Genomic DNA, 16559 nt, shown 5'->3' on the forward strand with positions numbered 1-16559 from the left:
AGTATATTTAGGTATGAAAAGCAATTGAAAAGTTGACGACATTGCTTGTATATTTGACTTAAAGTGCCTGTGAAATGGCTGCTATTTTCACGTCTAAAATTATCAATTGATACATTAATATTATTAATTTTTATGTTTCTAAGCATAAATTATTTTTTTGAAGTGAAAAAATGTGTTTTAAACTCAGTCTACAGCAACTTTATTTTTTGTATTTTAAAACGAGGCTCCTCATTAGCTATTCATTGCCATACAGAAATTCCCCTTGTGACGTCAGAAAGGGAAGTTGCTGGGCAGCTCGCATTGCCGATACGTGTAAATAAGGCCAATTTCTTGTGCAGTTTTCTCGTCTTTGACTAAATTGTCACTTATGTACTTTTTCGTCGAGGAAGAACGGGCCATAATGAACACTTGGATATCAAATTTGTTGCATGGGGTTGAGTTAGATGCGAGATATGTCCGTTCTGGTGTGGCTGGTCGCAGTGATGTCACCGTCCCCGGCGCACGTTTGTAAACTATCGCTGAACCTCGGCACTGGACAACTTTCGAGTCGGTAAGAAGTTCTAGTTTTTTTTTGTTCTAGTTGAGCTTACTACTCTTTATAAAATATCTGATCGATAATTTCAAAGAGGTATGTGTGAACTCTTTATTATGCTCGATAAACTTAGATCGCGAATTTCCTCAGAAATATTGCCTGCTTCGTTCAAACGTGCATTGGCATCCATATATTAGATTTTCGTTCATGGTCGAAGGCGTGAGTGTCTCGTCTCGTGTGGCCCGAATGTCATCGGCGTTTTACTTTATCACGTTTGATTTTTTTTTTTTGCACAAATGAAACTCTTATTTTTTTCCACCATCAACAATTTCTGATATGGTTGTTGGGATCGGCCGACGTCTCTGTGGGCTGCTCTACACACGTAAAATGCCCAATGTTTTGACCTGGCTTCCCTTCACACGAAGCGCGGGTGTGCATTACATCCGCAAGTTTCAAAATTTTAAACGTAAATTTGAAAAATGTTTGGTGAAATAAAATTGACATATTATTATGAAAAGAAAATGAAGAAAAAAAATTTAATTATTTTTTGAATAATCGTTTGAGAGGATTGGGTGGCAATTGTTTATACTTATGTACTAATTGTAAATGTGTTCAATATTTTTTTCATCCATAATTCAAACACATATATAACATAATAATAGTTGCCTTTATTATAGTAACAAAAGATGCATCATAAAATGAATGAATTTCGTATAAACAAATGCCAAATAAAGATTGTGACCTTATTTATTTTCTAAACCTCCACAGGTTAACGAGGGGATACTTGAAGTTCCTTGAAAAAGACTACAGTACTACCAAAGTGAGCAGTAACAGATTTATCAATATTTATGTCAGAGAATTATTTAGGACTTAAACTACCAAATCTTGGTTTTTCATGGATTCCAAAATCTGAAGATGTGTTTCCTTTTTTTCATTGTCACAGTGTCACTCAATTAAAACCATATACTATAGTAATAGTAATCCATGTACAAATTATATTTTATTCACATTATTTTCCTCACATACATGTACAGACAATCCAATGTTTACATTGTCATATTTCTTTGTTCATCACAAGTCTAAATAAAATTTGTGAACTGTGTAACGTAGCCTGTTTTTTATTAGCATAATTGTTGCAGCATCTGGAAATGTATTTACACTGTTATGTGAATCTTGTAGTGTGGCAATGAACTGCCGAGACTTTGTCAGGGTGGGCATACTGGCTGTTGAGTGGCAGGGGTGCATCATCAAGTGTATGTAATACACAATCTCCTCCAACATACAAGTCTAGTGTATTGAAGAGTTCTTCTACGTAATCTGTAAATTATAATGAGAGCATTTTGATTCAACAATAGTAGATAGAAAACCATAAAGAATCATATCATACATGCTCTATTGAAGTACATTTCCAGTAGAAGCATCAAAATTAAAATAAAAAGAAAACATATTTTGACATTCTAGACGTTAAACTTTAGTGATCAATAAAATAGGGAAATAACTAAAAAAAATGACAAATCACAGTTACTAAATAAATGACCGCCGCGTGGAAATAGATTCAGTTGAAATGGGTGAACGCGTCGGGTCACGACGAGGACCAGTGCGTGACTGGTGGCGTTTAATTGGATAACAAAAATAATTCAGAGCAACACACATACAGACAAATTCAGAGTGGACTCGAGTTAGCGTGATTGTCATGCTTATTTACTTGGTGATAACGCATTGACAGCCAAAGCCCGGATTCTTATTCCATAAATGATTTCTAGACATCTCGACCCAAGACATCTCGACCCACCGCATCGACGCGACCCTGTCTCAATGTGGCGACGCGAACCTCTATCTAGTTCAACGTTGATCGACATCTTTTGATTCGAAACATCGTGTACTATCTACTAGTATTTCCAACGCGTGTGGTCGGCGCCTTTGATTGCGTTAATTTTGTTTTTTATTCGCGAAATCTATCACTGGCAGCGTTTGTTTTGTCATGTCTCATAACTGAAAGTCCAAGCTGACTTTGTTTTGGCTGTAGGTATGAAAAACGGGTCGGGATTTTTTGGGGTCGAGATGTCCAGTACCCCCATAAATTATTTCGCAGATCAAGCTAGAAGGAAAGTAACAGAGGTGTGAATTCAACACCAATCACCGAACAATTCAGAAACTTTTAGCCTGCGAAAATGAAAACAATTAGCAGTGTGTAAGGACTGCGTAATTTCCTGTTTGTCCGACGCGTCGTTTTTGTGTTACTATCAAAAATTATTGATACCTTTACATAACGCAAACTTAATTGTCTCTATAAAGCGATAATCAGGATGGCAAAACAAGTCAAATGATTTGAAACACTTACCCGACGTCTCTCTCTTCTGAAATCCGCCTCGGTGATCATGGGCTGGTTCGGAATCTATTTCTTTCAAAATTGTTGGTATTGCGCCAGGTTTAAGTTGTCGGCGCTTCTCTTTAAAACCTAGTTGTTTTTTCACGGCCGAAGACAGTTTTTCGAAAAAATAATCTGAGGTGAAGTGGACACTACATATGACGCTGTAAGGAGAAGGTCCACCCCAACCTTTTCTCGTTTTCACGGCTTTCGTTTACTGACGTCGCACCTTCGGATCGTTTGGAAAAGTGTGAATACTTACACTATGACTATACGTATTACTGCAACCGCCCACAACACAACGTTTAACCATCACAAACGTTTGTTCTGAAAACAACTTCTAAAAACTCTCTATCTCAAAAAAAAAAAAAAAAATGACAAAAAAAAGAAATGCCGACCGAAAAATGTATATCGTTTAAAAGTATGTTGAATCACGCAGTGTTATATAAGTACAGCTCAGGAGTATGGCTTCCTCTCATATTTTGGAAGTGGTGGCGCACTTTCGGCGAGAGTCGGAAATCCGGAAACAGTCGACCGTTTCAGGATAGGTGGGCGTGGCTACAGCACGAGATATATCTTAAATTTACTTGGATAGGAGTAACCATTTTGACAAAAAAAATCAATAACTGCCCACTTCAGTAGGACACGGATCTAAAATAGTTAACGTGAGAGTGGGCATTGCACAGGCACTTTAAGTCATTGTGATATCGTCCCCGCAGTTAAATTTAGAAATAAATGAAGTAAAAGTGATGGAAAAGCCCTTTAATAATATTAGCAGATTTTACCACTATCGAAGCAACAAACTGCTGACAAAGTTGTGAAAAGTTGTTGCAGCTTTGGCAGATTTACATGCAAATGTGACCTACGTTGTTATAGCATAGTGACCCATAGTTAAAAGTTCAAAAAAAGTCAATAAATATGTCATAAATGGCCGTTGTATTATTGTATAATATTTTTTCAGCATGTAGAGGTCATAGTTCAACTAACGAAAGACACGAGTACGAAAGACAGCAATTTCGAATCATTTTCCAAACAGTTTATGTCCGTCAATTCGAATAAAATTCAAATTTCTGTCTAGCTAAGTGATCACCTCATCATACAATTAAAGTCAATCGGGCGTGAAGTATTTCAACTTGCATGGCAGACAACGTGAGAAAACAAGCTGATGAAATATATTTTTTGTCAAACTCATGGAAAAGACAAAAAAAAACATCTTTTGTGATTCTTCATTCCTGTGATGTTAAACATTTATTTTTTTATTTTATTTTCCAGTAAGTTTTAATATTTGCACGCCTTTGACTGAATCAATAGTTTTATTTTATTTTCCAGTAAGTTTTAATATTTGCACGCCTTTGACTGAACCAATAGTTTTATTTTATTTTCCAGTAAGTTTTGATATTTGCACGCCTTTGACTGAACCAATAGTTTTATTTTATTTTCCAGTAAGTTTTAATATTTGCACGCCTTTGACTGAACCAATAGTTTTATTTTATTTTCCAGTAAGTTTTAATATTTGCACGCCTTTGACTGAACCAATAGTTTTATTTTATTTTCCAGTAAGTTTTAATATTTGCACGCCTTTGACTGAACCAATAGTTTTATTTTATTTTCCAGTAAGTTTTAATATTTGCACGCCTTTGACTGAACCAATAGTTTTGGCGGTTGGCGCATAATTGCTCTAAGCTGTTAAACAGCGTGCAAAGTTGTGAAAAGTGATTGCAAAGTTGGTAGATTTGCGTGTTTATTTGAATTAAGTTGTTGTCATGTCCCACCATACAGTTATAACGAAGAAAAAAATGAATGAAATCTAAATAAAATCTCGATTAGTAGCAGACAGGCATATGAGGTGACCGTAACATTTCCAAAACAGCCTAAAAATATGAAAAGCAATTGAAAAGGTGGCGACATTGCTTATATATTTGACCTAAGTCATTGTGATATCGACTCGGCAATTAAATTTAGACAAAAATGAAGAACAAGTGACTGTTGGAAAACCTCGTTATATTAGCAGATTTTACCACAACCAAAGCGTGAAATATAAAAAACAAAGTGCTGACAAAGTTGTGAAAACTTATTGCAACCTTGCGCGAGATTTACATGAAAATGTGACCAATGTTGTTATATCATCGTGACCTATTGTTAAAAGTTCGAAAAACTGAATAAATATGTCATAAATGGCCGTTGTATTGTCGTATTATATTCTGCAGCATGTAGAGGTCATAGGTCAACTCACGAAAGACACAATTGCAAACGACAGCAATTTCGAATAATTTTTGAAATAGTATATTACAGTCAATTTGGACAAAAAATTCTAATGTCTTTCTAGCTAAGTGGTCAGGTATTCGAATCATCATGAAGCTAAAGTCAATCGGGCGAGGGCTGTACTTTCATGGGAAACAACCTGAGAAAACAAGCTGAAATAATTTATATTTTTTTTTAATTTTTGTCACACTCATGGAAAAGACACACAACTATCTTTTGTGTATTCTTTAATAGCATGATGTTAACCACTGATAGCAAAAGTTTCGCGCTTATTATTTTGATTTTTTAAGTTTCTAGAAAGCTTCAAAATTTGAACATCTTTTCAATAAACCCATAGTTTTGGCAGCTGGCGCATAATGGTTCTAAGCTGTAAAAACAGCGTGCAAAGTTGTGCAAAGCGATTGCAAAGTTGGTAGATTTGCGTGTTTAATTGACTTAAGTTGTTGTTACATCGAACTGCAGTTATAAAGAATAAAAAAATGAATAAAATCCATTTGAAGCCTCCTATGTTAGCAGACTGTCAAAAAAGCCGACCGTAAACATAAAAAACAGTATAAAAAATGTGAAAAGTGATTAAAAAGTTGGTTGATATCCGCGCATAGTTTCCTTGATTCATTTTATATCGAACCCCGCAGTTAAATTTAGAATAAAAAAAGTAAAAGTCTAGAAAAAGCTTTTTATGTAAGCAGATCGTACCACAACCCAAGCGTAAAGTAATAAACAAAGTACATACAAAGTTGTGAAAAGCTCGTGCAAAGTTGACAGATTTACATGATAATGTTACTTATGTTGTTACTTTATCAAAACCTGCAGTTTAAAGTTCGGAAAAGTGAATACAATACATATCTCGTAAAATGCCGTTTAAATATCGTAGTAACTCCCGATGGTTGTAGAATTTTGAACCATTTACAAACATTAAATGGACGCCAATTTGAATAAATGTCAAATGACTCTTATAGGTGAGTGATCAGGTGATGTACCGATCACAAAAGTAAAGCTCAATCGGTCGTGGTTAGTACTTGCATGGGAGACAATCTGAGAAAATCAGAGGGTGATATTTTTTTGGACTTGCCGTACACATTGAAAAGACAAAAAAGCAATTTTTGTTCGGTATTTCCTACTCTAATGTCGAACATTTCACTGCATGAAAATTCGAATTTCCGTCGTAACCGCTCGCCGGATTAAAATAACAATGGCTAACAAAAGATAGATTAACATTGTAAACAACATAAACAATAGTGTCCCATGATTCTTTGGTGCAATCCATGGGACTATAAAAATATATTTCTAACTAAACCGTTTATAAATTACTAATTTATCTTCAATTATATATTATTTGTTTTACAATGATATTGTTTGAACTAATACTCAATGATTCGATTGTGGCGAAGTGCTTAACTAGCGACTGTAACTGTACATTACATAAATATGCTATTATAGCGACATAGAACAATTTATTACATACGCATCCGTAGTGACTAATAGTAATATTACTTCTGTTATTACGCTCTTGCCGATCTCATATCCAGTTGAACTTTACAATTCATCCGAAGCAAAATAGCTCCTTATCATGGCTTACGCGATGGTTGTGCGCCCTCTGTAAATTGTGTATGTTTGTCTATGGAATTAACACTTTAGCGACTATTGACATTTTGTGAAGTGGCCTTGGATAAGGTATGGGTTTAACCCGCATCTTCGCTAATCCTACGAGCACGAAATATGTTTTGAGGTTAACCTGAATTGGAGATTTACTGGATCCCGGCAGAGCAAGATCCCGGCGGACATTATCTCAGAAAACATGTGTTTAGATAATGTACTTTTTAAGTTACTGCCAACACATTGCAATAGAACAGGATCGACAAGGAACGTTGGTGATCTAAAAGGTCACCAATTTCAATCTTTATTTTAAAATACAAATAGTCCTATTGGGGCTTTATAAATCATAGGAAATAATATACAGCTAAAAAATAGGTGGTTTAACAATTAACGGATTATGGTACGCTCACATTAAATGGCATTGTCTCTATGCGATGTACTGTCTGGGAGTTTGTTCTACCCGGATTGTGTCTATCGGCCCGGGAATTTTTTCTATATAATCACTTATATTACAACTTAAACAAAATGCTATTAATACCATGTAGTGTATTACAATACTTGATGGGAAGTATTCAGGAGTGTTTTTGTGAACGGCAGGTCGGCCCTGGGATTCTGGATTTACGCGACTAATTGGTGCAATTTTAAAACATACGACAATTCGTTCCACGCAAACCACTCTATAAAATAGCGTTATTTCAAACAACACCACTTAGCATTAAGTGATAATTATCCCTCGAGGCGTTATATTCGGACAACTTGAAGCGGGTGAGCCAACAACCCAGGGACGTCGAGTCATTCTGAAAAGTGAGGGGGACACTTTTGTGTCCGCGTAAGCGGCCAATGTTCGAATGCCGATTGTTCCGACATCTCTATGTTCCGACAACACTATGTTCCGACACCCCTATGTTCCGACACACAGTATACTTGTGTCAAACTTAATCTGACTAGCCGTGCGTGACCGTGCGTCCTGCGAGTTAATACTGGAAATCCAAGTGTGTGTAGTCCGGCCATGATGCTCGAAAGTCCGTGAAGGCTGGATCTTGAATAACGTTATCGGATAATTATCAGAGAATTATCAAACAATGTTGCCCATTGTATCATTCTAATACTTCGACAATTATTTGACAATATCCGTGTCTGTTGGATGTGGCTCCAACCTTAAATCCTCCGATTGCCTAACTATCGAAGTTTTAGATCGATAATTATCGGAGAATTATTTTACCTTTTTTATGAAAGTTGTACTTCGATATTCAGCAGTCGCGGAATTGCAAGGTTGCCGTTTACATCCGGTAGCACCTTCCAAGTTTATCTACATATTAATTAAAATCATTTATTTATTTATTTATTTATTTATTTATTTATTTATTTATTTATTTATTTATTTATTTATTTATTTGTGTGTGTATGTATGTATGTATGTACATATATGCAATTTGTTTGTTGTTTACGGATTAGATGTAGTACTTCTGTACATGCATATTTATTTTATTTACTTGACCCAGTGGTGGTTTTACTTTGATTGAGTACAGCATGATAAGTGCAATATTCATACTCGGTAACCATTTTGGTGGCCATTTGCACTAGTGCTGTTTTTGTACCCTCTCCCAATGACATACCTTGTTATGGCAGAGTGGTTTTACCAATTTTATTGGTTGTATGTACCTTCTGTTTGAAACTGTTTTTGTACCCTCTCCCAATGACATACCTTGTTATGGCAGAGTGGTTTTACCAATTTTATTGGTTGTATGTACCTTCTCTTTGAAACTGTTTTTGTACCCTCTCCCAATGACATACCTTGTTATGGCAGAGTGGTTTTACCAATTTTATTGGTTGTATGTACCTTCTCTTTAAAACTGGAAGGTTATTATTTTTAATTAGCATGCATTTTGTTTTGTTAAACATTTATTATTAATTAATTGTCTGTACAAAATTAAATTAATTCTGTTTATTCATAATTACGTGCATGTAATTTTTATCGGTATCCTTTCACTTCTGTTGTTGCTATTACCATTGTTATTATCATGCGATAGAACACTAATATTTGTACAGTTTATTTTCTGTCAATAATTTATTTTGTCAACAGTATGCCACCAAAGTGTTCAGCACCAGTCACCAGGGCAGCTACAGCAAAGCGTAAGGCAGCGACAACCACATGTTCTGATCCAGTGGAAACATCAAATAATCCTTCTGCGGTGCTGCAAGTCCCCACTACCGATCAACAAGGTGAACAGCGAGCTGCTGCAGTCACAACACGTAATAATGCTGCAGCGCAACACTTGGATCCAGAAAGATTAGCAGCCTCTATCTCACGTGCAGTCGTTCAAGGTTTGAAGGAAGCTGGTGTTTGCAACGTTGCAAGCCCAGCAGCAGCTACTGCATCTCAAGTCGTCCAACCAGTTGTCAATGACATTACGGGTAATGGACAGGGGGTTCAGGCTGCTAGAAAGCCACTGGATCAGATTAGTGATTTGTCTGTAATTCAGGTTACACAGCAATCTATAATTCAGGGTTCAGAGAGGGAGCTGCAGCCAACCACACTGTTCACTAGCCAGTCTGTACCTTTGGTAGCAAGGGTGTCAAATAAGATTAAATCTAAAATCTGGGCAGGTGATTATATTGATTTCACTACTCTGCTTAGTAATCCCTCCCTGCGGGATGGTAGGTACACCGTTGCATTATCTGATGGTGTGGGTAGGCCTCAGCTTTGTCTTGAGCCCGCTGCTAGTACTAAGAAAATTACGTCAATTGAGCAGTGGATTTCTGCATTTAACATCTTTGTAGCAGTGTATACTTTAAAGAAGCCTGAGGATATTTCAGGTCTTATGAAATATGGAGAGGTGGTGCGTGACCTGGCAGCCAAAAAGGCTGGCTGGATGTTTTATGATGAGCAATTTCGCTTTCTGAAGCAGTCAACTCCACTACCCTGGGACCAGACACATTGGGAATTGTGGTTACAAGCATTACATTTCGTATAGGAGCAGCCTCACAAGCTGCTTCAGATGGGTTGTCCGATGCTCAGATCCGTGTTTTAGGTAGATGGAAGTCAGATGCATTCAAGGGATATATTAGGCAACCAGCAGTATGGTAACATGTTTACAGAAATAGACAAAACATGTTTTGCACTTGAATATAGATCAGGCAGGGGCCGCTATATATGGGTGCCTTACATTGTTCTGTTTTTCCTTCTATTCTATTCGATATCCGCTGTATTCGGATTCAAGCAATTTAGTTAGTGTTCACTTAAGTAATGTACTTTCATAAGGATTTACCTCTGCTTCTGGTCATTTTGGGTGGGGCGGCCACACACTAGTGTGGCTTGTGGCGTTTCTGGGGCCCACACCTTTGTGGGAGATTAATTTGTGCTTAATTTTCACTGATTTAATGTTTTGACAGTTTTCCTCGCCCGTTGACCTTTGACCTCCTTGGAGGTTTTTCTGTTGTAATCTTTCAGTTTGAGGAAACTGGCGAGGGATTTTTTAAGGTTTACAAGCCTCTCATTTTTCAATAAATGTCAAGAATACTTGGCCTTTCATTCCATCTCATTTGTGTTATTGTCGTCTATCTCCCACAAACAGAGCAAAATGACCAGAAGTGGTTCAGTTTAAGTGCAGGGATATAAAGCATAGATTATAGACAGATAATCAGATTTATATACATGCAATTGTATTTTAATACCAGTTGGAGAGCGCCCTCTATGGCTGGCGCATTCTTGTTTAATTGTGCCTTAGAGGGGGAGGGGCAGCAACATTGATCCACCTCTTTTGAACTACACCGTCAACTTGCCGGCTTGCATTTTGTTTCTTCTACAATTTTAGTCGCCCTCCACCACCCCGTGCACCTCCATTGTAATTATGGCGCAGGTGGGTGTGGGCGTTTCTGGGGCCCACACCTTTGTGGGAGATTAATTTGTGCTTAATTTTCACTGATTTATTGTTTTGAAAGTTTTCCTAGCCAGTTGACCTTTGACCTTTGACCTCCTTGGAGGTTTTTCTGTTGTATTCTTTCAGTTTGAGGAAACTGGCGAGGGATTTTTTAAGGTTTACAAGCCTCTCATTTTTCAATAAATGTCAAGAATACTTGGCCTTTCATTCCATCTCATTTGTGTTATTGTCGTCTATCTCCCACAAACAGAGCAAAATGACCAGAAGTGGTTCAGTTTAAGTGCAGGGATATAAAAGCCTATTATTGATATTTGGGTAAGTCTGGAAAGTGGAGGGGACAGTTGATATTGTGTCCCCCACCCTTCAGAAAGTGGGGGGGGGCGTGTCCCCCTGTGAGGCCATTGATGAAAGTGCTGTGGTCTTCGCTCAGTGCGTGTTTGAATTTCATGTAAATAAACAATGTGTTGTATACGTCGCTATGAGTCCTCGTCGAACACGACGCGGCGCGACAACCATCGCATTTTAATCCCAAGGTTTGGTGGCCTAACTACGTCATGATCAAGCGCTAGATTGCGTAACTGCAACTATCATTGACCATGGATGTATAAACAGATACCATGCATTGACTAAATTAGGTTCGTGACATTTGTTTTTACAATTGCAACAAGGATGGCTGTGAGAGGTGTCAATTGCCCTGTCGAGGAAACAAAACCAAAACTAATGTTTCAATGGTTATTCCAAAGACAGCATTGTAGAAAGAAAAGCAGAGACTTCTATTTAAGACACTATTCCGATGATGCAGACTACCTTTTCGTCGAAAGTTGCTACGTACATAAAGGAAAACACCTAGAAACAACACGCTGAGGTTCGGCGTGTTTGACAATTCTGACGTAACGAAACTGTTGGTCTAAATAATAATGTTTGAAAGTAGCGAAAAAAAATAACTGACGCCGAGACTCCGTGCCCACTTCATGTTATACTGCAATCTGAATTTTCTGAATTTGCTTTGGCATAGTTTTATAATTATAAATCGAACATGTATACCTTCTTTGTTACTTTACTGAGTAATCTTGTTTAAAATGACTGAAGATTGGGTTTGGGCGTTCCGGTGGACGCACGTTTCGGCCAAGGGTTTCGACCAGGACGGACGTTTCGGTCCTTGGTTTTCTTCTGTAAAATAAACGATCTTCAATATTTGAAATTTGCACCTATCGTTATTTGTGTTGGTAGCAGTTACTGGTATTTCTTAACAATAAGTATGATTTTTTGGCCATTGAAAAATTGGTATATGCTTTTATTTTGTTCATGTATTTATAACCAATTTCAAAAGTAAGAGTCGTAACCTTCGAAGGTACAAGTATAGTGACTCGGCCATACATTTCACTTACGTTCATTACACTTGAATTAAGTCGCCGCTTGAAAAGAATGCTATTTACGAAGTTTAAAATAGCCAAGCCTTCCGGATTCGAACCTCTTGGTTGATTTGACAACGGTAGGTATCATTTATTCTAAAAAGTTAAAGATCGGTAAACATGAAACTAAACTAAAATGTCTCCTGCGTTTCACGTGCGACATGTTTATTAAAAAACTCTGAACTCTGAGGTCAATATTGCCCATTGCCGCACATAATTCAAACACGTTGTTAATAGAGTTCATATTCATATTCATTCATTCATTCATTCATTTCAAATAAACTAATTCACCATTGGAACATCGCCCAAAAAAATGTTGCTGATCACTCAGTTGTCGCAGCGTGTGTTGTTCCTAGTCTATGATACACCCAGTTTCGGCTTTTGTGAAATACGACAGTAAAAATATACGTTTCACTTGGTATCACCATGGAACTAGTTCCATGGTATCACATTAGGACAAAGCTGTGGGGTGGGGCGCTAAGCGGCAGGATATTAGATACCCTTAAACATGCAATTAAAATTATGTGTATACAGTGCATTCTAATTATTCGTCGTAAATAAAACAACAATACAAATAAGTACTTTTCATTATCTAATTTATATAATACAGTATATAATAATGACCGAGAAGACTGGTTGTTACAGTTGTTCACAGAAATAATGAATACGTAGTCTATTACGTGATGTCGGCATTCAGTTTTACAAAAATATTAAAACATACTAGTAGTCTATTTCGTGATTTCGGCGTACAGTTTAGTTGTTTACATAATTATTTAGTGTATATAATCACTTTTCGGAATAACGTTTTTTAAAAGATTATTTTCCAAACTAAAAAAGTCCAACGTCCTTGAAAATAGTATGATACAGGTACAAATTTGAAGGGCTCTAGTCGTTGTGCAGCGCGTTTTCATAATTCGTGTAATGAAGCAATGTTTATACGTGTTGTATACGTCTCTATGAGTCCCCTATTCAACAGGGCGCGATGACCACCGCCCTTTGAACAAAAGATTTGTGGTTTTGGCATCGTTATTTTTGGAAAAACACATTTTTATTTTCTTTGTTTCTCTGCCCTAGGGAGTTAGCGTTGTCTTTATCAAGTAACTGTCTCGATAATCATTGATGAAAGGAGAGAGCAGTCCTGGATTCAAACGGAACACAGTGGCGGATCCATAGGGGGGACAGGGGGTCATGCCCACCCCTAGGCATGAAAATGCATCTGGATTAAGCATAGCTTCTCTGCGATTTACGCTTCGTAAATTTTAAGCGAAGCTTTGACCCTCCCCAATACATTTTACTGGGTCCGCCCCTGATTCCGCTCCTTCGGCATGTTAAATAAAAGGTTGTAGTTCAAGTTGCGTTCGCGAATGATACAAAGTATCGTAGATTGTCGTTCGTCCGTGTCTGTCGTTCGGAATTTAATAATAGTTAATACTCTATTACTCGTTGTATCCCTAAACTTTACCATTGAAACAACAAATTAGTGATCAGTGTTTGGGCCAGCGATTGGTGTTTTAAATAAGCGAGCAGTTCTGGCCGGTAAACAGTGTCCATAACGTGATGTGCACGTTTTCGACTAGACTGGCAGGGACTACTTTTTTGTTTTGTTTTAATTAATTGTTTCTTAGTCTTTTCAGTATGATCCGGAAAACGAACGCTAAAGAAATCCCGACTGGACGCATTTGCGGGTATTTGACTGATATTAATTATTCATGATGTCATTGATTATTCATGATTGGGTGTAATAACGTAACGTTGATTCGATTCGATCGCAGAGATGGAAATTTTAATCCATGTTTACTGAAAACAAGTCGATTTAAATTTCCAATGTATATAAGTAGTCTTTCAAAATCGCTGGGACCTCAGAAGTGAAAGGTAACGTACATTTCCGCTCCAGTTTTCACTCCAACGCAGTGGGTTGCCTGCAGATGCGTCCAGTCGGGATTTCTTTCGCAGTCACGCAAATTTTCGCGATCACGTGAAAAGGCTAAATTGACAATCAATTATTATTTTTTGTAAAACAAAAAAGAAGTCCCGACTTTGCCAGTCTAGTTTTCGACACGAATTAAAAATTAGATGTAAGCTGAAATGTTCATATGCAAGGAAATCCTAATTACCAGTATGTTCACGTGTTTGGTAGTCGTAAGCTAAAGATTTTTGGTTTTCGTTTGCTGAGTTACAGAGTTTTGCCTACCTCATTTTTAACAAATGCCGTACTTTGCCCCTACTTTGCCGTACTTTGCCACTACTTTGCTTGCTGTATTTTGCCACTACTTTGCATTACTTTGCAACTACTTTGCCGAATTTTGCTACTACTTTGCCGTATTTTGCCACTACTTTCCCGTACTTTGCCACTACTTTGCAGTACTTTGCCACTACTTTGCCGTACTTTGCCACTACTTTGCCGTACTTTGCCACTACTTTGCCACTACTTTGCCGTACTTTGCCACTACTTTGCCGTGCTTTGCCACTACTTTGCCGTACTTTGCCACTACTTTGCAGTACTTTGTCACTACTTTGCCGTACTTTGCAACTACTTTGCTATACTTTTCAGTACTTGGCCACTACTTTGCTGTATTTTGCCACTACTTTGACGTACTTTGCCACCACTTTGCCGTACTTTTTCACTAATTTGCCGTACATTGCCTCTACTTTGCCACTACTTTATCGTATTTTACCACTACTTTGCCGTACTTTGCAACTACTTTGCCGTACTTTACCACAACTTTGCCGTACTTTGCCACTACTTTGCCGTGCTTTGCCGTACTTTGCCACTACTTTGTAGTACTTTGCCATTACTTTGCCGTACCTTGCCACTACTTTGCCGTACTTTGCGACAACCTTGCCGTACTTTGCCACTACTTTGACGTATTTCGCCACTACTTTGCCGTGCTTTGCCACTACTTTGACGTACTTTGCCACTACTTTGCGGTACTTTGCCACTACTTTGCCGTACTTTGCAACTACTTTGCCGTACTTTTCAGTACTTTGCAGTACTTGGCCACTACTTTGCTGTATTTTGCCACTACTTTGACGTACTTCGCCACTGCTTTTCAGTACTTTGCCACTACTTTGCCGTACTTTGCCGTACTTTGCCGTACTTTGCCACTACTTTGCCGTACTTTGCTATACTTTGACGTACTTTGCCAATTTGCCATACTTTGCCACGACTTTGCCATACTTTTTCACTAATTTGCCGTACATTGCCTCTACTTTGGCGTACTTTACCACAGCTTTGGCTTACTTTGCCCCTACTTTCTCGTATTTTGCCACTACTTTGCCGTAATTTGCCACTACTTTGCCGTACTTTAACACAACTTTGCCGTACTTTGCCACTAATTTGCTGTACTTTGCCACTACTTTGCCGTACTTTGTCACTTCTAGGCCACCACTGAGGTACTTTGCCACTGCCTTGCCGTACTTTGCCACTACTTTGCAGTAATTTGCCACTACCTTGCCGTACTTTGCCACTGCTTTCAGTACTTTGCCACTACTTTGCTGTACTTTGCCACTACTTTGCCGTACTTTTTCAATAATTTGCGTTACATTGCCTCTACTTTACCGTACTTTGCCACTACTTTGGCGTACTTTACCACAGCTTTGGCTTACTTTGCCCCTACTTTCTCGTATTTTGCCACTACTTTGCCGTAATTTGCCACTACTTTGCCGTACTTTAACACAACTTTGCCGTACTTTGCCACTAATTTGCTGTACTTTGCCACTACTTTGCCGTACTTTGTCACTTCTAGGCCACCACTGAGGTACTTTGCCACTGCCTTGCCGTACTTTGCCACTACTTTGCAGTAATTTGCCACTACTTTGCCGTACTTTGCCACTGCTTTCAGTACTTTGCCACTACTTTGCTGTACTTTGCCACTACTTTGCCGTACTTTTTCAATAATTTGCGTTACATTGCCTCTACTTTACCGTACTTTGCCACTACTTTGGCGTACTTTACCACAGCTTTGGCTTACTTTGCCTCTACTTTATCGTACTTTGCCACTACTTTGCCGTTATCTGCCACTACTTTGCCGTAATTTGCAGTACTTTGCCACTGCTTTGCCGTACTTTGCCACTACTTTGCCGTATTTTGCCACTACTTTGCCGTACTTTGCCACTACTTTGCCGTACTTTGCCGTAATTTGCCACTACTTTGCCATACTTTGCCACTAATTTGCCGTACTTTGTCACTACTATGCCACTACTGCTGTACTTTGCCACTACCTTGCCGTACTTTGCCATTGACATACTTTGCCACTACTTTGCTGCACTTTGCCACTACGTTGCGGTACTTTGCCACTACTTTGCAATACTTTGCCACTATTTTGCCGAACTTTGCCACTACGTTGCGGTACTTTGCCACTACTTTGCCGTAATTTGCCTCTACGTTACTGTACTTTGACACTACTTTGCCGTACTTTGCCACTACTTTGACGTACTTTGCCACTACTTTGCCACTACGTTGCCGTACTTTGCCACTACTTTGCCGTACTTTGCCACTACTTTGCCGT

At 38.2% G+C, this 16559-nt stretch overlaps 1 protein-coding gene and 2 long non-coding RNA genes across 3 annotated transcripts in view; 1 reads left to right on the forward strand and 2 right to left on the reverse strand.

The window, feature by feature from the left end:
• The window catches only part of LOC100367510 (F-box only protein 36-like), a 141134-nt gene that overhangs the window by 21848 nt on the left and 102727 nt on the right, over positions 1–16559 (reverse strand). The window lies entirely within an intron of this gene.
• On the forward strand, positions 151–1637 carry LOC146750341 (uncharacterized). Its single transcript, XR_014929364.1, has 2 exons — positions 151–550; positions 1301–1637. It is a non-coding gene; the product is annotated as an uncharacterized LOC146750341 (long non-coding RNA).
• LOC146750342 (uncharacterized) lies at positions 1514–3355 on the reverse strand. The gene is made up of 2 exons (XR_014929374.1): positions 2874–3355; positions 1514–1849 (listed from the first exon to the last, which is right to left on the reverse strand). It is a non-coding gene; the product is annotated as an uncharacterized LOC146750342 (long non-coding RNA).

This window comes from Saccoglossus kowalevskii, chromosome 1, assembly GCF_978046115.1.
Source record: "Saccoglossus kowalevskii chromosome 1, keSacKowa6.1, whole genome shotgun sequence".
NCBI lineage: Eukaryota > Metazoa > Hemichordata > Enteropneusta > Harrimaniidae > Saccoglossus > Saccoglossus kowalevskii.